A 25,414-nucleotide genomic window follows, 5' to 3' on the forward strand; every position below is an offset into this window, starting at 1 on the left:
TATTGCACCACCTCTAATCTGTATGCATGCACAGATTCATTTGGGAGGTGTCATAAAGGTGTTGTATCCTTATCTGAGGCGAGCTGGCCCACAACTGTATTAACATGTCCTGGATGCTAACACAGGGTCTGTATTGATATTTGAGCAGGTACCACACATTTGATTAAGGGTGGATATGGGGACCTCGATGGCTGTGGGAATACATCAAAATCACTGTCACATTCGAATGATCCACAAATCTGCATAGTAGACAGTTCACCCAGCTGGCCAAATGGAGATTCACATTGAGACCCATTTCAGACTTTATCAGGTGCTGATAATGCTGTATCATGTGAGTTTGTGGCATCTTTGTGACCTTCATAGTGTTCACTCAATATCTGACACTGTTCTTATTCCTTATATATCCTTCCAGGCCTGGTAACAATGCTACACACAAACAACACTAACACACTCTGGTGGTGCCTGTTCTACCTGTCATAGAGAATTGCAACTCTAATCATTTACCTACCCACTGATGATGTGTACATGTATGAAGGTACACTGACATACATCCATGTCTTCCGGGTGCTTCACATTTTTGTCAGCCATTGTATATATAGGATGCGGCAAATAAAAGTGACCTGGAGAACAGAGTTCTAGGGTACAAAGAAACACAGCAGAGGAAAGGAAATACAGCATTAATCTGACTATAGCAGATGTTGAAAGTGGCCACCATTCATATCTTGGCACTTTTGGTCCCTGGTCAGCAAGCTGCTGAAGGCAGATCGAAGCTGGGCTGCTAGAATTGCTGCTCTCTCATGTGAAATGTTCTGCAGTTCTTGAAGAGTATGAGGGTTGTTCTATACTTCAGACTTGAGGGCTTCCTACACAAAGTAATCACACACTGACAGATCAGGTGGCCTGGGTGGAAGTCTATGGCGGCAACCAGACTGTCTTCCGCCAACCACTCTGTCAGGCATGAAGATTGTGTGAATGTGCTCCAAGGTTTGGCTGGGTGTATGGGTAGTTTCTCCATCCTGTTGGAAGTGACTGTAGGTCTCTTCCTCCTCCGTTAATGTTCCCACAAATGGTTTCAAAATGTTGGCAATATAACATGCTGAAGTCACCGTCTGATGAAAGAAGATGGGACTTCTAATGTGGCGTGCAGACGCTGCACACTAGTCTTCTGATCATAAAACAGTATTTCGTGGAAGTTATGCAGATTTTCCTCACTGCCCAGAATCTGTGATTTTGTGAGTTGACATAGCCACTCAGGTGAAACCATGCTTCATCAGACATAATGAATGTATTTTGGCTTGTTCAAAACAGACCCTGTCTGATGCCATTTTTGGACTAACCGTTGCATGTCACTCTTTGCTGGCACCTTGTCACCATTAACTTCTCAGCAAACAGCTGACCCCACTGCCCCATGTCTTTATCACTTCCCACAACGAGTACGTGGTGCTCCACTGAGAGTACCATTGTCCCCTGTGCACTGCTTCACCCACATGGACACAGCCTCCACTACACTCTGAACCAGTGTGGATCATGTGGTAGGTGTACATGTGGTGGGTGCATCACGGGGTGTGGTTGTATGCGTGCACTCATGTCAAGTCGCATCCATCTGGGCCACTGCAGACATGATTAGTATAACAATAATTGAAATTCCTACATGTATCTGTATGAAAAATAAGGTATGAGCAACACCTATAGTGGACTGATGTGTGGAGCATAGAAAACAGTATTCAGTCTAGATTTCAAGTTCTTGTTTTTTTTTTCACACTGTGGGATTTGGGTGTGTGTGTGTGTGTGTGTGTGTGTGTGTGTGTGTGGGGTCGTATGTGCTATTATTAGCAAAGCAGCAAGAGTGTGAAAGCTAGTGTGAAATGTATACTCCACACATCAGTCCGATGTAGGTGAGTGGTTGCTTTTCCCTTATTCTATGTAGATATGTTATGTGTTAGAGTTTAGCGTCATAAGGCACAAAAGATGAACAAAAGTTCTTAATGTATAGTTCTTTATCCTTATATGCAATTAAAATATGTTAATTGTTAATGCTATTGACTGGTTGTAGCCATGCACATGCAGGTGTATATATTCATTTTTGTAATACTGGCATCACTGTAGTGTGAAATGTAAAGATCAGACACATAGAAAACAAGTTTTTATTCTTGTCCAAACATTACGAGAGTGGATTGAAATAGAGGATGAAAATCAAAAATAAAAGGTCTGAACAGGTGAATTGATTAGGTCTATTGATATAACCTATGTTATGATAGATGAAAGTAATAGCAAAAATGTTACAACTCTTAATTTACTGTGTTGAGCAACATCTAGGCTGAAACACATTACGTACAACATTCTCATGAGAGACAGAATGATAGAGAAGGAAGACCAAGATTAAATGGTTTTTCCAATCAAAAGGAAAGAACTGATTGAATGTCGTAAGAGTATGGTTACTGTGAGTTTTGTCTCATAAAATGAAATGAATTGAGGATGGAGTCATGTGAGCAGTTACACTGTTATTGAATAATTTATTTAGTTTCAATTGTTATTGTAGAGATTGTTGAGTTTCAGATTTGTGTTGGATTTACTGGCCTCCCAGAAGAGGAGTATGTGTTTTTGGGATATTCTTGTTCGGGATTTATGTACCATTAAGACCATTTTGCATGATAAACTTTCTTGTTCCAATTGACTTCTTGAGACAAGTAAGTGTACAGAAATGTCCCTAACTTTTTATTCCTGTACGGAGTCTCGTGTTTTGAGTGGTCATTTTTGTTTACACTTCAGTGCCAAAATTGCAGGTGTTGTGAGAGCTGTCTATTATGCAGTTTGACTTCAGATTGGTGAAAGTGAAGCTATCAGGTACTACCCTTTTCATGAAAAAGTCGTAATATAGGTACTAAATGCAGGAACAACCACTGATAATAGAATTTATTTATGACTGTAGCAGAATTAATAGTGGAAGCTCTTGTATAAATGAAAGAATAGGAAAGTGTCATCTGATAGTAGGACTAGTAGTAGCTGTAGCAGTAGTACATGACAGTGAATCACTTGTACAAAGATATGTCATGGTATTACAGTTTAAGAACAAGAACTGTAATTCATATATACAGGAAGTTACATACTTGCAGGTCTAATTTGACAAGGGTGGAACAGGTCATCGTCAGTGATCTTATAGTAGGAATCACCCTGGCATTTGCCTGAAATAATTTAGAGAAACCATGCAAAACCTACACTAGGATGGCTGGATGCCAGTTAGAGTCTCTATCCTCGTGCATACAAGGCCAGTCTATTTACCAGTGCAATATAATTCAGATTGTCCCTCGTGCACAATAATGTTTTGCAAACAAGTTAGTTAATACTGTAAAATGACTGTTATTATTATTATTATAATTTAGTCATGTTACATTTTTACCAAATTCCTGCTCTCTATTATCTAAGTAATCCTTCACAGTATGCAATGAAAATTGCTTGACATGTACATTTTAAATGCCTTTTTAAGTAATGTCATTTTAGTAAGCCCTTTAACCTGCTCACTAGGTAATTTATTTTACAGTTATTTGCTTTATAGAAAATATTGTATGGTGTCATTTTATTTTATTTTAGCAAATGTAAATTCAGTCTAGAGCTTATTCTGCAGTCTTGGGTAATGTAAAGAGTTGTTTTGTGCAATAATTATCAAGGTTGTTTTCGATGTGCGTAACTGTTTGGTAAATGTACTCATTTGGTGTAGTGAAAATCCCTAGTGTTTTGAAGAGCTCTTCATAATGAGCCACACTACTGTTCCTTGTTATTATTCATATGGTTCTGTACTGCAGTTTGAAAACTGTGTTCATATTTTATGTTTTTGTTCCCCTGAAATGAATAATGTAGATTGAAAAGACACTGGCTGTTACAAAATGATTATGGTATTCTAACGGCGTAACATACTGATTATATTTTGTTTGCAAATATGTTTGTGTGTATCACATCTTCAACTGAGACTCAGTATTAATTTTTGGAAATTTTGTGCTTGTTATGCAATCTCTAGAAGCAATATCTACATTTAATTTAACATTGCCATTTACCCTCTTCAAACTAATGTTCAGTGCAACTTTATTGCGTGTTGACTAATTGTTAACATTTTCAAGGGTTTCATTTGCTTTTTCTGCAAGGATTTATTTTGTTTTCTCAATGATTATAATATTAATGTCATCAGCAAAGACAATTTTTTCCCTTTGACAAACACTGTTGGGAAAGCTATTGATGTGTATCAGGAACAGCACTGGTCATAATATACTACTGGGAGGAGATCTTGTATTTCTATATTTTCATTGTAATAAGTGTGTCCTTGAAGGTTTAGCCTTGTTAGAGGTTTTGTTCTCTCTGCATTTTGTATGCCATTTGCTAGGTGTGTTCAAATGCTCCATTAGCTACACCTATCATATACAGTGATTCCAGCTTATTTAATAGTATCTTATGATCAGAAATATTGAAAGCAATAGAAAGCTCTAAGAATATGCCTGTGACACAATCACTCTTGTCAAGAGCATCATGTCTGGTTCTGTACTTCTGCCACTTCGACTCAAACTGTAGGCTTTATTAATTCAAATAGTCTATTAATGTGTTGATCATAATTGAGTCTTTTAGTTTTGAGAATGATGACAGAAGAGAAATAGGCCTGTAGTTTCCTACATTGTCTGCCTTATCTTCCTGTAGCAGCAGCACAGCTATTCCTTGTTTTAAATACTGTGAAAAGTTCTCCTATGTGAATGACTCATTAGTGATGTTTCTTAAGGTGACTGGTATGCCTTGTTTTAGCACACAGACTGATACTTCATCTAAAGCAACTGACTTTATATTTTTTTGATTGTATACAGTTTTTTTGACCTTATGTTCTGTGGTTAGTAATAAAATTATTGTACTTTGTTCATAATTATTTACACATGATATATTTGTTTTGGGGTTTTTGTTATAATCTCTCTGTAATAGTTGTAAATTGCTCATTCACGAAATTTGCCAGAATGTGTGGATCATTTGTTACTTTATCCCCCTACCTTACCTTTATGCTATTGTACTTTAGTCTGTCTCCCCCAGTTTCCATTTTAATGACATCCTAGATTACTTTGCTTTTATTCTCTGCATTATACAGTGTGTCCCTCCTAAGAGGCATCTGGCACATTTTTCATTGCATTTCACTGGATATTTGCAATGTAGTTTTTTCAGTGGGGAATACTTGAATAAGTAATTCACAATTTGAGTCGAAGTGGCAGAAGTACAGAATCAGTCATAGTAAAACTTATAATTCTTGCTGCTCTTGACAAAAGTGAATGTGCCAAAGGCACATTCTTAGATCTTTCTACGGCTTTTGGTACTCCATGTTTCAAGTGGCACCCAGTGTCAATGGAAAGCATTGGTTTTGTTTTTCATAACAAGCAAATTGATTTTCAAAGCAGAATGTTATGTGCCCATGTGAGAGAGCAGTTCCAAATTAGTGTATTGCAGTATCTAGTTTATCAATATGTATTAACAGTGAAAGTGAGACATGAAGTGAAACCACTGCCTTTGCCCCCGCTGACTGCTACCACCATGCAGCAGTACTGCACAGTTGCTGCTGGAGTACTGGCTTGATTGGTTGATGTATGCAGGTGACAAAACAACAGTGGTTTTAACATACTGTTGCCTGCGCCAAAACTGAGTTAATTGCTTGGTTTCTCTCCCTGTATTTCTAGTAAAGCCAGGTGGCCTTTTACTAGTTCTGTATTCAGGAATTAATGATCTGAATATCTAGTATCTCTTTAGCCTCCAATGTGAACAGTTACAAGATTAAAGATGGTGCTTTTGTAGCCCACTCACCTTATAGTCTGCCCTTAAGAGACTTCTCTCTCTGTATCCATTGTGTGCTGTTAAAGTTCCTATTTGTTTCTGTCTTGAGTTCTTTGGCCGATGTTCATCTGATGATTTTACTGATGTTTCACCAGCATGAGTGGCTGTCATTGTCAAAGCTTCACCCTCCATTGCCGGTGGTGAAGTGGAGCCGAGCTCGCAGCTGCAGACTATATGTATCTGACGCACCAACATCCGAGGGCTTCTCCGTGGTCATTTTTGGTGCTGTTCTCCTCTTGCTACCTGCGACGGTCATTTGCTCCAGTACGGGGAGCCAGGACCCGTTTACCTTAAAGCTTTCTTCTTTCTTGTTGAAGCTATTCCCGTATTTGTGTATTTCTACAGTTTCTCTGAACAAGCGGGTGTGATAGTGCTTCTCTACAGCGAGAACTTCCATGTCGCTGAATTTATTACATGGTCGGTCTCACTCAGCATGGCCAATTTCTCCACCTGCCCCAACCTGCAATGTCGCTTATGTTCTTTGATCCTAGTGTTGACTGATCGTCCAGTCATTCTGACATAAACTTTTCCACATGTGAATGGTAATCGGTATATTACCGACATTGCAAGTGAGTCCCTTTTATCCTTTGCTGATCTAAGACAGTCTTTGATCTTCCTTGTCAGTTTGAAAATTGTCTTTACGGTGTGTTTGTGCAATTCTGTCCGTCACTCTGGGAATGCACGGCAGAAAGGCCGTACCCGACATTTCTTTCTCTGACTTCTTACTTCGCTGAGTGTTTGGCTCTGTTACACTTGTAATATAATTTGTGGAGTCACCATTGCTCCTCAGAACACTTTCCAGGTGTTGCATTTCACATTTGAGGTGCTGCAGCTCACATATCCATCCTGCTCACGTTATGAGCGTATGAATCATGCCTCTTTTCTGGCTTGGGTGGCAGTTTGATAGTTTTTGCAGGTATCGGTCTATGTGTGTTGGTTTTCAATACACGCTGTGTCCCAGGTTATTGCCGTCCCTTGTTACCAGCACATCTAGAAATGGTATTTTTTTGTCCTTTTCTACTTCCATGGTAAATTTTATGTTGCCGTGGATGCTGTTCAAGTGTCTTAAGAAGTCACCAGGCTGTTCTTCACCATGGCTCCACACAATGAAAGTTTCATCGACGTATCTGTACCACACCTTAGGTCTACAAGTCGCCGAGTCCAGTGCCTGTGCTTCGAAATGTTCCATGAAGTAGTTGGCCACCACTGGAGTAAGAGGACTACCCATGGCAACGCCTTCCAGCTGTTCATAGAAATTGCCATTCCACATGACTCGCGGCTGCAGACTATATGTACTTGGCACACCAATGTCCAAGGGCTTCCCCACGGTCATTTCCAGTGCAGTTCTGCTCTTGCTATCTGCGACGGTCGTTCGCTGCAGTATGAGAAGCCAGGATCCGTTTACCTTAAGGCTTTCTTCTTTCTTGTTGAAGCTATTCCCATGTTTGTGTATTTCTACCGCTTCTCTGAACAAGCTGGTGTGATAATGCTTCTCTACAGCCAGAACTTCCATGTCGGTGAATTTTATTACATGGTAGGTCTCACGCAGGTCTCTGCCACGGCCGATTTCTCCATCTGCCCCAACCTGCAATGTCACTTATGTTCTTTGATCCTGGCGTTCAGTGATGGACAGAATCGGCTGTATATTTCACAAACATGGTGTAAAGACAATTTTCAAACCGACAAGGAAGATCAAAGAATGTCTTAGATTGGCAAAGGATATAAGGGACCCATTTGCAATGTGGGTATATACCGCTTACCATGCACATGTGGAAGAGTTCACGTCGGAATGACTGGAAGATCAATCAGGTTCCAGTTCATCACCAGCAATGGAGGGTGAAGCTTTGAGAATGCCAGCCACTCGTGCTGGCGAAACATTAGTAAAATCATCAGACGAACGTCGGCCGAAGAACCTGAGACAGAAGCAAATAGGCAGTTTGTCAACAAGTGGCCACGAAAGCCTTAACAATTTTGTGTTAAAAGTTCCAACAGACAGTCATATGTCGCCTGTTCAAGATGTGGCTTTGGCGGCATTAGCTTGTCACACTTTTTTGATCTAACATTCTGCATGCTCCTCCTATTCCAACTCTGCCTCATGATGACTGGGTGTTGTGTGATGTCCTTAGGTTAGTTAGGTTTAAGTAGTTCTAAGTTCTAGGGGACTGATGACCATAGATGTTAAGTGCCATAGTGCTCAGAGCTATTTGAACCTATTCCAACTACATAGTTTTGTTCTTACCATCACCTAAGTGATAGGACAGGTTCTGGCCCAACAAATGGAGTCATTGTATCTGTCCTGGGGGTTCCTGAGTGATCAGGGACCCACAGCTGATTCTTCCTGTTGTATTCCTCTAGCCTCATAAGGGCTTCATGGCATCCTGCAGTGGTCCTTGCTCTTGTTGCAAGACTGATAGTGATTTCAAAGCTACCTGGCTATCTAAATGAATGTAGGTGCTACAGTCCTTGCAGCGTCTGCACAAATTCTCCTCCATGCACACTGTGTAGCAGATATTTCTGCCTACGGAGGTTGCTGTCGCTAGTGTAGGCTGTAACCTGTATACCAAGATCCCAGCACCTTTGTCTGATTTTGGTCCATCGGTAAACCAGACTGTATCTCCTGAGCATTATCAAAGTTCATTCTTCCACTGCTCCCTACTGCCAGTTATTACATTGAAAGGTTTACTGAAGCAACTGGAAGTTGTACAGTCAGTTGTCATTTGCCCGACTGCTCTTATATTTACCACATTCACGATATTGGTATGAGATTCTGGATTTCCTAAAGGTTTCTAGTTATTTCCAGTTTTTAACCTGTATGATCGTGCTGCTGCATCCATTGTAACCCAAAGGTGTAAAGGGGGACATGTCCAACATGGTCTCCATTCGAAGCTCAACAATGAAAAGGAGCTCGCCTACCAGAATCCATAAGGGCACAAATAGGTTCGCCACCTACTCGAGAACAAGTATAAGGCAGTGGGGGTGATGATTGAGCAGTGACACGGGCACACCAGGGTTTAAAGGCTCGACTCTGGGGTCGCTGCCCAGCTGGGCGGCATTTATTGACTCTGTGTGTCCGCGGCTGAATGCGAGTATGAACTAAATGCCCTGTTTGACCGTACCTGAAAAAAAGCCACCATTCCCCTGTAGCAGACTCAGCTGATGTTGGTAGTCCGGAGTTCCCCTTGGTGGCACCCACGGGCTGAATTTTAACTTCACGGTGTCTATCGTCCGAGAGTGGCGACGCGGATATCACTACAACGGTGGCACAAAGTTCTTCACAAGTGGAGGGACGACCATGAAAAACAAAAATGTGACCTATCCGTCGCTCTCATTCCCCTCAGGACAATTGAAACTAACTCCCGTTCTGGCAAGTTGACTAACAAGGCTAAACAGGCTGTCTTAATCCTTTCCACGTATTGATGCAACTCCTCCCTATCTTGCTGCATCTGCCGAATATAGCGACACTCGAGCTGTTTACGATTTTCTGTGGTCAATCTTTCGCTGGTCACAAGTTCCCTCAACTGCTGCAATGAAAACCTTTCTGCCATAGCCCTGGATACCAGAGTCCTCAATTCACTTCTTGTTAAAGGATACACTAGAGACAAAATTACCTGGTGTGAAACATTAAACGCATCAGCGTGTTGCTCAGAGTGAACCAACAACCATAACAACCTTTCAATCTGCTCAAGTCAGTCTGTAGCTAATTCAGTGATGTCTCGAAACAGATGCACCAGGGATTAGGCTAACCCCTAGGAGGACATAAGGTTGTTATTCCTGGGTTCGCTAGTGCACTGCCTGGAAGATAACAAATCCTGCTCCCCCGTCCTCTTTCCATCAAGCTCTAAACATATGACCTTAAACTGCAATTTATTAACCAAAGACCCCAACTCAACGGTTGATTCCTTATCACGATCCTCTAACTTTAATGCCCTCACATCAGATATCTGGTTGGTTAAATGTATCAACTGTGCCCGCACCCTGTCTGACTGCCACTAGGTTGAGTGCCCTCTAAAAACCCAATGTTGTCCTCAAGATGCCTAACAGCTTTAAACAAAAACTCAACGGCTGCCTTTGTCTCACCCACAACATCTGGCGTGACGTCAACCGGCTGAAGAACGGTAGCATGCAAGCGGGCTGCTAAGTCCGGAATACTACTCTCAATATGCTGGCGTCTTATCGCCAGCTCATAAGTTAGGTGGTCCTTCCTCAGTTGGCTGATCCCGGCGCACTGCCTGACTGCCATTACAGTGTTGATCACTTAAAACAGAACACAATACCAAAGGCAGAAATCATACAACACTAACAGAGTTAAGCAAATCAAACCAACAGTAACTGAAATGGCGATAATACAATCGTAACCATGCTGTGCTACAAGTTGAAACCTGGTATTCAAGGAAGGCAGGATTCGGTTACGATTGTAGACGGGGCTGTAATCAGTTACTATTGGTTTCCTTTTTGCAATTACACAAATTTATTTTAAACGGTAATTCCAGACTCAGCATTAATACAGATATCACACGTTATTAATGAAAGAATAAACAACTGTGTAATTAATAGTGCTTTAAGTGCTTTAAAATTTACCAAATGAGCATAAAATACAGACACAGCAAATAATGTTTTAAAACAAGCTAATGTGATCTCAATTAGAATTTTAAGGCAAGTAAACACAGTCATGGCTGAAGGCCTTTAATGCCAAGAATGGCAATTATAAAAAATTTAAGAAACACACTGTAAAATAGCAGTGTAATAGCAAAGGTTAATTTAAAAAGACAGACAACTGGTCACCAAATGGGTGAGACAAAATGATCGTAAATTTGGTAGCACAACCATTTAAACCTGCTGTAATGCCAAGAATAGCAATTATATAAAAAATGTTAGAAACATGCAATAAAACAGCAAATACAGTAATATGACACAAGTGCCAGTCACAGCAGATACACCAGGAATCGACCTCTGAGTAGGTCCGGCAAAAAACACTTTCGTGAGTGATGAGATAGGCAGCCAAGAGCTGCATTCACTTCACACAATGGTTACTCAGATTAGTGGCAGTCTAACAAATGACTAATGATAACCTTGCTGAGGCTATCTGATATCCAATAAACCAAATGCGAGATGTAAAAATACGTCAAAGCTGGAACTGGCAGTCTGGACTGTCCGCAGAATACTGTGCTTAGAGGGCATGGAATGAGAACGGAATCACTACCACTGGAGTAGAAGAATCGTCAACCAACCTACAATTAAGAGAGCTGTCAAAACTACATGCGTCACTGGACAGCAGCGGCAAGGTGAGGAAACGTACACTGCCATTACATACACTAACCCCTAGGGCACGTAACTGGGGTGTTAGCGCCCACGAGGCAGGAAAAATACTGCTGGTTGAACTTAACAAATAGTAACAAACTGAACACAGTAAATAGTAATTAGAAGTCCAGGAAAGCTAATCAGATTTGCCTTCTCCAAGCACTCCACTCACTGCTCTTCGCCTCGGCAACACTACAGGCAGCAACACGAACCCGTCACTGAAGTATTGCAAGATTTCACAATGGTGGAGGTTTCTCTACTTGAATCCGAATGCACTTAACTTAAAGCTTACAGGATCCGGTTTATGATGAGGTCGTGCACCGTCATGACCACAAGCCTTTGATACAGCAGTCCATGCATACCGCCAGCGGTCCCAGCGTGTTATCACACAGCACGGACCTGGCTCCTCCTGAGTCCCCAACCTATTTGCACCCTGTCACTACTCAGAAGAACCGCAACATCACCCCAGAGATAGGGCCACAGATACTACATATCAATAACCGCCGCTGCTGCCACTAGCGGACAGGCAATGCTTGCAAAACCAAGTGGCACCAGTGAACACGAGAAGAAGACAAACAACCACAACCACGCAGCTAAACGATATGGTCCGGCCTCCAACAGAGGACGGAAACCTACAAACAGCACCAATGTGAGCCGCAGCACGGCTCAGTGTCCTTGGCAGAAGTATTTAACTGTTTGATGAGTTCGCTGACCACTAGGTTTCACAGTAGTGATGACAGAAACCCTCCTTGTGGACAGCCTCTGGTGGTGTTGATCACTATTTTCTCATTCAGTGTGCTAGCTTCTGTTTTTTGTTTACTCAGTATGGTCTTAATCGACCTACAAATGGTGGTCTTAATACCATGTCCTTCTGCAGATCTATCCACAGATTTGAACGTTGTATTGCTAAAAGCACCTTCGGTATCTGGGAAGGTGCAGAGAGCAATTTCCTGAAAGTGTAGTGCTTTTCCATCTTACAAACATGTTGATAAAGTGCTGTTTCACATGATTGCCTGATTGATATGCATGTTGATTTACAAATAAAGAAACCTCTGTTAACCTCCCTTCTGCAACATTTGCATTAACTAGTTTTCCTTATGGCTTTAGGAGAAAGGAGAACTAACTGATCAGTCTCATATCCTTAGTCCTGGTATGATCAGAAAATAGGTTTACTGCTTCTATTCGGGATTTCCAGGTTACAATTTATCATTCAAGAAGGTAAGCACCTCTGTTATTGGTGTTGCTGCTTCCCCATGTCCGATTATGGGCACTGGCATCACAACCAATCAACAGTTGTTCATTCAGCTTTGAACAGCTGTCTACCAGTCTCCTCATTTACTGGAAGGAGGGGAACTGTCCATTTAGTGCTTCCCTCCTTTTGCTGGTTCATCCAGATGGTTGCTAATCCTTGGAACAAAATTTCGCTATCAGAGTGAATGAAATTCCATTCTTGACGTAAATGCGTGTTCTGGAGTTTTTGATATTTCCAGCACTAATCAACTTACATCCAGTTCCTCTGAGGCTTGAAATGCCTCCTTTATATAAATAGGCTTTCTGGCCCCCTTTCTATAAATATGGTTTCTTGGGTCAGGGCCACATGTACCTTCTTTGTTCCCAGAATACAACGCAGCTCAAGTTCATCTGTAACACTTGCAGCTGCTGCCTTGCTGCCATTGTCCCTTTTTGTGATTGTAACCTGTGAGATCTTTAAGTAGTTTGGCTTCCTGTTCTTGCTTTGCCCTCAAGGATTCTTCACCGACTTCTGCAACAAGAGTTTGGCTGTCCGATAAACCCTATTGTGTGATTACCTTCTGGCTTTGCACCCATTCTGTCTTTAACAGAGTCTTTGGAGGAGTGTACGTAAGAAGTAGTGTTATCCAAATTAATATTGTTGTGGTCTTGAAGAGCTCAGGCAGTTTTGCCTCCTCCCAGGGAGATATCTTGGACACCATCTTCTTAAGCCAATCCACTGTTTTTAATTCCCTCACAGACAAAGATTAGAGTGTCTTTGTCCAAATAGACCCTCGTGAATTTGGGACATGGACTTGTGTCTTGCCTCAGTCTTCTCAAAGACGGCCATCTGAACAAGCTCCACCTGCTGTGAGGTGATGTTGGCCAGTGGATATCCCTGTTGGATAACTGCCTTTCTGAAAACCAAGACTGCAGTACTATAGGTCTGTTTCCCTGTTTCTTGCCTGGAATTTTTCTCAATCCATTTATCCTGCTCATTGTCTGTGAGGTAGAAGGTGTCCCTCTTAGACAGTATTTTTTAGGAGATCTTAGGTTTGAGACCTTTAAGTTTCCTCCATTTCTGTTTAGGAAGCCTTCCTTTTCTTTGAGGAATTTTCTCCTTCGAGCCTCAAGATTTGATCTTGACCTGATCCAACTTTTGAGTGATGATTCCAGCTCTAGGACTGAACTACTGCCCCGTCCACTTGTGGAGACAGCTTCCGTTGTTTCCAAACCCGATACTTGGCTATTTGAGATTGTATCATGTCCCTCAGTTTTTTTGTTTTGTTCTGTATTCTCCATTTTGGTCCCACAAGAATTGAAGATTTATTGGATCGACACTACATAGCCCCACACGGTGCAAAGCTAATTGAATACTTGCTGGCAAAAATGTTGTAACTCTCAAAAAGCCAAGTTTTTCAGGAGAGGAGAACAACAAGGAAACCAGTGAATTGTTTGCAAATGCTTATTCTGGCATTGATAATCTGTTTGAGTCCAGTACAATAATTGTGGCAGTGTGTGGTTTTAAAATCAAGATATGAGAAGTGATCATTGGATGTATATGCAAACACATTGTAACTCTAACGTAAGTAGCACATTTTTGTGGGTTACAGCTTTGTGCAACTGAAAGCCCTTAATAATATTTCTTGGTTTTACTCTGTATACAAATAATGAAACAGAAACCATATTTGCAATTTGCATTATTTGTTGTTAGAGCTTCCCATTATTTAACAGAATTCACTGAATGCTAGAAAATTGTTGCAAAAGAATGTTTTGCAATGATTAAGCATTACATTGTCACTTCACTTTATCTTTAGGTTCTCGTAAAAGGTTCAGTACTTTTCAGGAATCTTTAGATTCTCGTAAAAGGTTTAGTACTTTTCAGGAATATATCTACACATGTCTAGCAGATTAGCTCTCTTTTCCACAGATACAGGCAGTGGGTCTCCATGCAGTCTGGGTATACTATTCATGCCGATTAGCACAGGTGGAACTGTAATAGTGTTTTTACATCTACAAAGTTTGGCCAAGTTTGCGGAGTACTAAGGTAGCTGTGGCTCTTGCAGCTCTGACATAGTATTGGAGAGTCTGAGGATACCTTCATCCAAACATAATCTTTTACTTTGCATTTTGAATCTTTGCAGATTTGCTTTTCTGTAGTACTCAGATCAGTGAAATCTTCTGGCTGCTTGTAACGGACCAAAAACAAGTTGTCTGGTCTTGCAGTTGCTATTACCTGGAACCATTCAAATGGCTTATACATGAGGTGGGTCTTCTTCTTTCTCTCAATTAAAGCAAAATCTTGATCACAAGGCAAAGAGCTGTGCCCTGTGATTAGAAATTTTTTATTCACAGATGTGAAGTACCTATACAGCAAGAACAAACACGATTTATGGTACATAGTACTTTATAGAGCAACACATAAAATACAGTGAAGTACAGGTTGTGTGTACCACTGAACACATTGACTGGGCAACAGTAATACAGGTTACAAAATAGGCCGAGCACACATCTGCAATCACTTAAATAATACTGCTTCTTTGGCAGCTTACAAGAGTGCGCCAGGGGGACTGACCCAGGTGGCCTCTATAAGTGGGCATGTGAACTGTATGGACTGCTATCTCTGAAATTGCACATGGGACGAGTGAAGGTACATCACTACTCCTTTCTAGGATGTGGGAAAACTACATACTTGCATATAAACACTAGGCACAGAAAAATACGTGGTGCAGAAAAAATGGATGGCACTGAAAAAAATGCATGATACAGATAAAAAGCACTGGTATCGAAAAAAACTGGTACTGTGGAAAAAAAAGGGTACTGATCTCACAAAGCTCTGAGAATATGAGTCACAGAAAACACCAGTGGTTGCGCTGACATCCATTTCGCTGCTCAACGATGGCAGCTGCTGCTAATTGAAGTGGGCGGTCACCAGCAAGTAGGGGCGGAAGTGATAAGGGGTCTGGTTGGTGAGCCATCCCTGCTCTCCTGAGGAGTAAGGCAGGACCAGGGACTGCATCTCCATTGCAATATCCTCGCCGAGGTTAGCGGTTGGTGATGGAGGCCAAACCTATATACTCAGTGGATGACTGAAAAAATTTAGATTTGGCAAGATTGCACTTGAGACCCACAGACTACAAAACAGAAAGCAACAATCAGAGATTGCTAAGATGGTCTTCGGTGGAAGAACCCAAAACAAAACTACAATATTGTTGAGGTAATTGATTTTTGAGGTTTTCAGCTGTTCCATAAAAACAGTGAAAAATTGCGGGTACACTACCGATGCCAAAAAGCAAGTGTTGATATTGGTATAGGGTGGAAGATGTAGTGGCAATGAGAAGGTGCCTGGTGACCTCATCCAAGGGGATCTGGCGGTACACTTTTGACAAATCAATCTTGGAAGAGTAGTGACTGCTTGATAATTTCATGAGCAACTCGTCAGGGCAGGGCAAAGGGTGCGTATCAATCATGGACTGTGCATTAATCTTGACACTGAAGGTGCTGCTGAGATGAAGCTTACCCATCAGCTTCTTAATGACAACCAGTGGTGTAGCCCATTCATTGGAAGAAATAGGCCGAAGGACATTGAGCAACATCAAACGATCTAATTTGGCTTTAACAGGTTTGCCCAATGTGACAGGCACTTGCTGTGGCCGAAGAAAATGAAGGGGAGCAGACACTTTCATGATAATATGGGCCTACAAACCAGTAGCCCAGGGGAAAACAGAGGCAAAAAGTTGGAGCAGAGGACTCCACCTGCTGATATGGAACTTGATCTGACATTAAATTCACATCACCGGCAATGGAGAAACTGAAAGCATTAATGCATCTAACCTGAATAGGTCTGTGATATGGGCGAGATGAAGAACGAGAAGGAAGGTGAAAGGGTGAAGACAGATTTGTAAGACACAGGAGTGTAGAACTGATCTAGGATCGGAATCTTCTGTTTGTTGTAGCTAACCAACTTCTGTGAAACCGGTGTGAGGGGAGGGGCTCCAAGTCAGTGTACTTTTGCATGTTTACTAAACTCACTGCATCTCCTGTATCCATTTGCATTTTTAGTGGTTTATTAACCATGCGCAAGTCAATAAACATTTGTTTCGGGAGACAGTCATTGTAGAGATACAGTTTATGTCCATCAGTACAACTGTCCCCACCACATTTGAAGAGGAGTTACACACCGATGCAATGTGCCCTTTCTTTCCACACTTGTTGCAAACAGCCCAACACTTACGGCGTGCAGCATGTTCGTGCAGGGTGAAGCAGTATGGGCAAGATGGAAGAGGGGAGGGAGGAGGGGTGCATGCATCTGCTGTTGTGACATGGCCTGTCGCTGCTGTAGCTGTAACTGATGCTGCTCCATGTGATGCTGAGTGGAAGGTTGTACTGCTGCAATGGCTGCCCCATTGTCCTGAACATGTGCAGCATACCTAACAGGGGTTGACTGAGCAACTTCTGAAACCTCCTACCACACAGCAATCTGATCGTCTGCAGCCTATTACATTTCAGAGGACTCTGTCATACTGAGCACATCTATAAGCGTCAAATTCTCTCAATGAAGTGCTTTTTCGTGGACTTCCCTATTCGAGATCAGACAAATAATGACGTCATGCTCCAGGTGGTCAGCTTAGGATTTGCGATGGATACTAGTGACAAATGTATAATGACAGCTGAGCTTGCATAAATCTGCAGCCCAAACTTTGTCAGATTGGTTTGGGCATTTCTGACAATGGTAAAATTCTACATGCATCACGATGACATGCATTGTGTCACAGTAATAAGTTGAGAGAAGGTTGAACGTATCATCAGAAGATAAGCTGGCTGGTTCATGCAAAGGTGCAAGTTGGCACAACTATTGATAGATGTGTGGCAAAAGCCAGGAAAGAAAGAAAGCCCCACACTGCTTTTCATTGCCCATGTGAAAAATCTGGAAATGTTGGCATAACTATGTTCGTAGGAGTCCCAACCTTCAGCTGATACATCATATGCTGGAAAAGATGATGGTTGCACTGATGAGAGGGTAACCTGCACATACACATAGATGCCACTTGATTGGGTGTGGTGATGAGAACCTGCTGCTGTTCTGTGAAAACTTGCTGCTGGGCAATCATACGTTGGAGTATTTCTTCCATCAAGATGTTTGGCAGCTGACTGAACAGTGACACTAATATGCAGAGAAAACTTAACCCTCACTAGTTGCCAAGTTTTCTATAGCAAGAACAAACACAGTATGGAACATAATACTTTATAGACCAACACATAAGATACAATGAAGTACAGGTTGTGTATAGTGCTGAACACATTGACTGGACAACAGTAATACAGGTTACAGAATAGGCAGAGCACTGGTTTTCTATCGCTTAAGTAATACTGTTTCTTTGATGTCTCACTTGTGTGCTGGGCTGACCCAGGTGGCCTCTAAACCCGGCCTCTGAATTTTATGATCTCTGAAATCATGCACTTCATAAGTGAAGGTACATCAACTTCAAGTTCAGCAGATATTGATACAAAACAGTTGTTTTTCAGTTATTTACATTGATTTCACCACACCAATAAATTTCTTTCTTCACCCAAGTTTAGTACTGAAATATCTTCTGGTAAACCTTGCGGGATGTAAGGTCGTGGTCCACGAAACTCTTCAGCTCCTAACGTTTCGTCCAGTGCTTCGCTGGACATCTTCAGAGGGGTGTTTTTCCTCCGGTGAGTCTTGCCGACTGACGGGTCGGACGTCTGAGAGCGACTTATGTATCGTAGAAAGTGGGCGTGACCAGAGTTACACGTGATAGGCAGAGATAACCTTTGTCAGAGATAAAACTTAACTATCGATCGTAATCTTGTCACGGATAAAACTGTCTAGCAATTCTGTAGTGCTACTGTCCAAATATCACTAAGTTTCATGGACATGGATATTTGGACAGTAGCACTACAGAATTGCTAGACAGTTTTATCCGTGACAAGATTACGATCGATAGTTAAGTTTTATCTCTGACAAAGGTTATCTCTGCATATCACGTGTAACTCTGGTCACGCCCACTTTCTACGATACATAAGTCGCTCTCAGACGTCCGACCCGTCAGTCGGCAAGACTCACCGGAGGAAAAACACCCCTCTGAAGATGTCCAGCGAAGCACTGGACGAAACGTTAGGAGCTGAAGAGTTTCGTGGACCACGACCTTACTTCGTGGACCACGACCTTACATCCCGCAAGGTTTACCAGAAGATATGTCATCCGGTCGTGAAAGCCTTCATACTATGATTAGTACTGAAAATTCAGAGGTCGTAAACTTCAGGTGGCAAAAGGTAATTTCTGCTGATCCCCAGCTGGCTATATTTCCAGGCCATACACACATCCTCACCTTGCTGTCACCAACATTACATGTTGCTTGATTGTAGGTTGACAGCTGTTGTTGATAGCATACTGCAGAATGGTAGAACATTACACCTGCTGGAGTTCTGTGCAAACAGCATAGGGTTTTTTTCATTTTAACCTTCACTGTGTCATTTTGCAGCATTGAATGCACTGCTTCTGTTCTAAGATGGTGCAGTTTGCTCTCTTCTTTAATTTTCTTACCTTCTGTTTCATTTTCACTGTTAATCAACTGCAAGAACAGTCTGTCATATCTACTTGAGTCTGAATGTGGTAATCCAAAGTGTAAATTATATTCTTGTCTGAAAATAACTTTGTCCTGTCGTTCACTGCATTGTACAGTAGGATTCACTTCTTTAAAGAGTTGGTGAAGTTTATTAACAGTCAAATCAGCAGAGATTTCCATTCTTATGTTTCGAGTAGTGGTTTTCTTGTTTTGGTAACTTCTCTGTGGTTTCTTATCAAATCCTTCACATCATCCTACAATTTGTGTGAAAGATTCTCATGCTCACCCCTTCTGTCTTCAAAGGGCATGTCACATTTCATCTTCTCCTGGAGCACTTGCAGATAAGTGATTCTACATACCAAGCACAAAGTATTTTTGATATACAATAATGTGTTTTTGCATTTCTTCTCAAAAAATCCTTAAATGTACAGTGTCTGCATGAAATGGACTCCTTAGTATCCCCAAGTTCGATATCTGCTATTTCAGTACATGATGAGTATAAGTGTCTCATTTGTGCATTATAGCCTAAATGTGTTTTGTTGTCTTTCAAGCCTAATATTCGACATCGGTATTTAAATTTTCAGGTAGCAATCTGTAAAAAAGAGCAAGACATATTTATAAGTGAAGTTAATTGTAATACAGGTGCAATAAAAGGTCTGATTAAGCATTAAAATATAATATATGCAATTAAAGTTATGAATCTCTTGTTAAACACATTAATAAAGGATCTGATTAAGCATTAAAATATAATATATGCAATTAAAGTTATGAATCTCTTGTTTAAACACATTAATTTTGTCAGTTGGCTTACAACGTTTTTGCACCCACCTGCTCAGCAGGGGCTTCTGCAGGCACTGTTTTTTATTTATTTATTTATTTTTTATTTATTGTGGGTGAAACATGATAGCCCCAAATTCTGTTTGTGTTTCTTCTCATTCCTTATCCATTTATTCTACTTAATTTTGTGTTTCTGTCCACTGTTTATATCTTTGCAATTACTCCATCTTAGCAACACACAATTCCTTCCTCCATTGTTACAATATTTCTGCACCTGAGTGACCTGCAGCGAAATTACAACAAAAGAAAAAGGGCACTAAGTGTACATGTTGGCCGACATAACTTCATACACCCCTCACTCTTACTGGATACACCGTTTATATGTCAAAACTCAGCATTCTAGAAAAATGAGGGCTACAACATTTTTACCAGAAGGTATTTAATTACTCAGGGAAGTTGCCTTGAGGCTCCATTCATATCACACCTTTCCATGTCCCATGCACTCATTGGTGTGGTAGTTTCACATTTGGAGTTGGGTACCTGGGGAATTGGGGAAGGAATATGGGAGTGGGTGTAGGAGAAATTGGGCATTTTGGGACACACATCATCTTATTCATCGACCAAATTCTCTCCACCCACAAGGACAGTACTTTGGCAAGACAGTGTCCCTCGGAGAGGGGAGTTCTGGTCATTTTTCATAATTTATTGTCCCTTTTAATTCTTATCAATAAAAAAATTGCACTAAACTACTTTTGGAGCACTCTGTCAAATAGGCACATACAATTCTGTTTAAAAATAATTTTGTTTTAAATGGGTAACAAATAGAGACTTTCTGTTGACAGCAGGCATCACTTGAAATATGTTATGAGCATAATTTGTTTTGGCTGACTAGCTACACATTGCAAAAACAAAATTCCAATTATCTGCAAAAAACATCAGAGAAAATGCACCCGATGACATATAGCAGTGACACCCAGTATGTTAGTTGATCATTGAATGTTTTGCAGCAGTCAGGACCTCTCTATAAATATTTACGTATCTGTTGCAAAAAATAAAAATTAAAATTAAGAACTCTGGCTCATTATGACTTTCTTCATGGAACTGTGAAGACTTTTTAATAGTGTAGGTCAATACAGTTCAATTCAGTTCAAAGTATAGCTTTGCTGGATGGAGTTCTTTATGTCTGCAGCCATTGGGATAGTGAAAGAAGGAACCTATGCATCCTGCAGAAAATGTTAGCCTAAATGGTTTACTGCAAAGTGCCTTGTGATTCATAGGCAAAAGGTACACTTCAAGAATATCGAGTTAATCACATCAAACAATTGGCAGAGTGCATCCTGAGCCAGAAAGCTCAACCAGCAATGGAAAGGCTTACATATTTGATGCTGCACATCACTGCATCTGTCCCAAGGGAACTTATATCAGTTGACATTATGGGAAGTCCCCAGTAGATGGAGTTGGAGCTCAATTTCTTTTGTGATACTAGACATATTTACAAAATACATTAACACTAGAAGGACCCTTTTCGAACTTTGCACTTGTTTTCTGAGCAAAATGTAAACTGGATTGACTTGATATTTTGTGACTTTTCATCAATTATATGAAATATTAACCACTCCTTCTTGGAGTGTCCTATTTTTATTAGGTTGTGAAACATGAAGCTATTCTACATAGAAGGACGGTAGGGCCAACTTGGCCCTTCACAACATTTCTGTGTATTTTCAGGCTACTTGTTTGCAGTACTGCATATGAAATCACGTCAACTGTAGTCCCTTTGTTGTTCAGATATGCATCAACAATGCCATTCAATGCTATGCTTATTTGTGGTTAGCTGAAGCAAGGATTTCAGTTATTGTCTGTTATGACGGTACCTGATAGTAATTCCTGCAGTCACGAGCTATGACTACAGGAAGCACCTAACAGTTGCCGAAATACTAGAACTGAGAAAAATAGAAGATGAAAGCTCAGGCGAAGAATTTCAGTTTTCTAACAGTAATCAGGACAATGAAGAAAGTGTTGTGGTTTCAGTATCTGCAGAAGAAGAATGTGATTTGTGCAACGAAAATGATGATGTAAACATGGTCCAGAATAGTTTTCCAACAAATTTGGGGAAAAAATGAAGCTTCGACATCCAACAAGCCTTCTGATGTTCCAAGTTCTAGCTCTGTAAGATCAGCAACCCAGAGAAGAGTTATCTGCCCCAAAGCCAGTCAAAAACTGATACGGGTCTACAAAAACCTTCCGAGGAAAGAGAAACAGCAAAAGATAGGACGGTGTGGAAAATTGTACCAGTGGGTTCTAATGCAGGTCAGTAATATTTCTGCTCTTTGTGAACAGTTTTAGTTTGTAAAATTACAATAAAGGCTAACACAAGAAAAAGCTTGTACAATAAATAGTAGTAATAGCAATTTAGTGTGCTATTGTGTAACAAAATAGGATATTGTACTATACAAGAACAGATGCACTCATATAATATCGGTGCATTACACATTATAAAAATACAGTAATTTTTCATATGTTTTACAGGTCGCCTGCAAGGTCATAACATTTTGCAGGACATCCCAGGACCAACACCATACACTAAAAGGAAAATTCAAAATGGGAAACTTCTTAGTGCTTGGTGATTAGTTTTCAGTGCCTCCATGATATGCCACATCAAGCAGTACACTTGTCATCGAACACAAGACAATACCTGGACAGTAGACATTGAAAAATTGGATACATTTTTCGCCATAATGTATGCAAGAGGAGTGTATGGTGCCAAGAATTATCTTCTCAAAAGCCTATGGTCAATGGTATGGGGGTCCTGTGTTTTTCAAACTAACTATGGGGCGAAATAGAGTTATCAAAATAATGAAATATATAAGGTTTGACACCAAGACCACTAGACCTGAACACCTCAAAACTGACAAATTTGCTCTTGGGTCAGATATTTGGAATGCTTTATAGAAAACAGTTCATCATTCTATAAAGCAGAACATTATCTTACAATTGATGAACAACTTTTGCCATCTAAAACAAGATGCCCTTTCACACAGTACATTGCCGGCACGCGAGACAAGTTTGGTATAAAACTCTGGTTACTTGTATGCGTGACTGTACATATTGAGTGGATTCCCTTACATTAGTGCTGATTCTCTTCAACCAGCTGACCAAGATGTAGATGGAAATATTATGCTTAGGCTTGTGGAGCCATACTTAGACAAAAGTTTGAATGTCACTTTGCTAACCTTGCAAACTGACTGAGGGCAGCAGCCGCAACTTTAGTGGGTACTTGGAATCATAATCGAAGGGAGGTACCTCCTAATGCAAAGACTGGAAAACAACCAGTTCACTCAACTATTGTGTATAAAAATGATGATGGAACAACCTAACAGTTTATCAAGGGAAAATTAATAAGACTGTTTTTTTATTGAGTTCACTTCATTCTCATGTATCTCTGTCCAAAAGCCAGAACAACACCCCTGAAACAGTGCGGTTTTACAGTGAAAAAAATTTGGGGTTGACATTGTGAATCAAATGGCAAGGATGTAATCCACAAAAGATGGTACAAGACATTGGTCAATACACGTATTTTACAACACTCTTGATTTTTCTGACATAAATTCCTGGATGTTGTGTAAGAAAGTGACTGGTAGGTGACTTATCAGGCAGAAGTATATTTTTGATTTGTGTGAAGAGCTTTGGGCGCAGTATGCATCAGCAAGAAATAAAGAGCTGGACTAGGAGCATGCAGACACTAAAGACTAAAAGGGCAACAAAGGGAGAGAAGTGTAAAAGTCGTACTTCATGCAAAGGAAATCATACTGCTACTGTTTGTTCAGGTTGTGAGAAAACAGTATGTGACACACACACACACACACACACACACACACACACACACTCACACACGACCACGGTTTCTAGCAGCTGTGGTCCTGTGTGTGTGGACTGTGTTTGCGTGAGTCTGCGTTTCTATGTTGCCTATTTTTGAGGAAGGCCTTGTTGGCCAAAAGCACACTTTCCAACAGTTTTTTTTGTTGTGCCTGTCTGTGACTCAGCATCTCCATTATATGGTGCATAGCAACTGTCCTTTTCAAAATATTGTTACATTCCATCCTGGGTTTTCCCTATATAATGTATTTATTTTGTTAATAAAAATCAACAAAAACTGTATAAGTGTGTTACATTCCATTACCTGTGACAATCTGACAATACAAACAAAGACAAACTGACTTTACAAGCAATAAACAAGCATGGGCCCAATTTGACCATAGTGGTCCTTATAGGTATTTGCCTGCATGCGGTCCTTTTAGTTTTTATTTCTACCCAATGAGAACCACTTTGAGTATAACAGGTTTTGATTATGATGTGTTCCACGCAATATCTGCCACTCTGCTGTTATGTGCGCCAATGTTTACCATACAAGTATCTTGCGGTCGCCATTCTTGAAATTATTTGCTGTAGTGGACCTGCTATGCTGTGCCACTAGATTATGACGTGTGACTACTTCACCTTTTGCGATGGGCGGATGCTGGAAGAGAGCTCCAATCTATTCAGACCAGTAAATGGCATAAACAGTTTTATGACAACTCGTATGTATTATTATTACAATATTTCCACTGTACAATTTCGTTTAAAATTGCAGGTGATACAGATCGCTCATAACTTGTAGCTCACAATAGATCATAACATGTACTGCTGTGCTCATTTGACATTACAAAAAGATTTTTCTGATTTATATTCTTCAACTGTCCTGGTGTTGACATTATTGCCCATGCCCTTTGCTCCACAACTTACAAGGCACCGCCAAGCTACGACACCAAACAATAAGCGGACCTACAACAGGTGGACACACACACACACACACACACACACACACACACACACACACTGTCGCATCCTGTCGATGTTCTGAGCTGGCGTGCATCAAATCTGCACATGTGGCAGACCAGAGTGTCCAAAATGGGACTTTTCGGTTTCCACGAACATCTTTTGTCTGGCTAAGTAGTTAGAAATGGAACATATTATTCTACAGAATTGACATGTTACCCTACACAGTTCAGCAGTTGTTCTTGTGAGATGCCTATGACGTTACACCAAGACATTCAGGAACCCCAAATGTGTCTTACCTGACAACAGCCGACAGTGTGTTTCATGTGCTTGGATCACTGAGATGTGGCGGTGAGGAGACACTATCGACAGGATAAGTGTGTATTGTGCTGTGGCAAACCCAGTCGAGTGTTGTTTCAGAGAAGTTGGGAGACTAATAAGAATTCACTGCTCGACTAAGCATACAAGATGGCTTGAATATTTTCTGCAGTTTGAGGAAGTTATGAATAGTAAAATACATGGCTTCTTGGGTTATGCACTGGCTGAACTCATGCTAGAGAGGCCAGTAATCATGGCAGTGAGAGAGGCAGCGCAGTTACCCCCGAAGACAATTTGCAGTGAAAGTTGTCAGTTGCCTTGAGAAGAATTAGACAAAAAGAAGCATTAAGAAAAGGATGACATAGTCACACTGCCTAATAATACACGTCTCTTGGCTAGCAACCTTCAGTTTTTTTTTATTTTTCCTGGTTAAACATTACTTGCTCTCTCTAGACCAGGCTGTATTTAGATTTTAATTATGATTGATGTATGTATTTTTAGTTTTGGTCCTTGTTCTACAACAAGGAGGCATCTCACCA

General features: G+C 40.8%; 1 protein-coding gene and 1 long non-coding RNA gene across 4 annotated transcripts in view; both read left to right on the top strand.

Annotated features, from left to right (window-relative positions):
* The window catches only part of LOC126475061 (nardilysin), a 360,282-nt gene that overhangs the window by 41,519 nt on the left and 293,349 nt on the right, over positions 1-25,414 (top strand). The gene's annotated exons all lie outside the window — the stretch shown is intronic.
* LOC126475080 (uncharacterized) lies at positions 19,877-23,903 on the top strand. Its single transcript, XR_007586652.1, has 2 exons — positions 19,877-22,052; positions 22,272-23,903. It is a non-coding gene; the product is annotated as an uncharacterized LOC126475080 (long non-coding RNA).

This window comes from Schistocerca serialis, chromosome 1 (genome assembly GCF_023864345.2).
Source record: "Schistocerca serialis cubense isolate TAMUIC-IGC-003099 chromosome 1, iqSchSeri2.2, whole genome shotgun sequence".
Lineage (NCBI taxonomy): Eukaryota > Metazoa > Arthropoda > Insecta > Orthoptera > Acrididae > Schistocerca > Schistocerca serialis.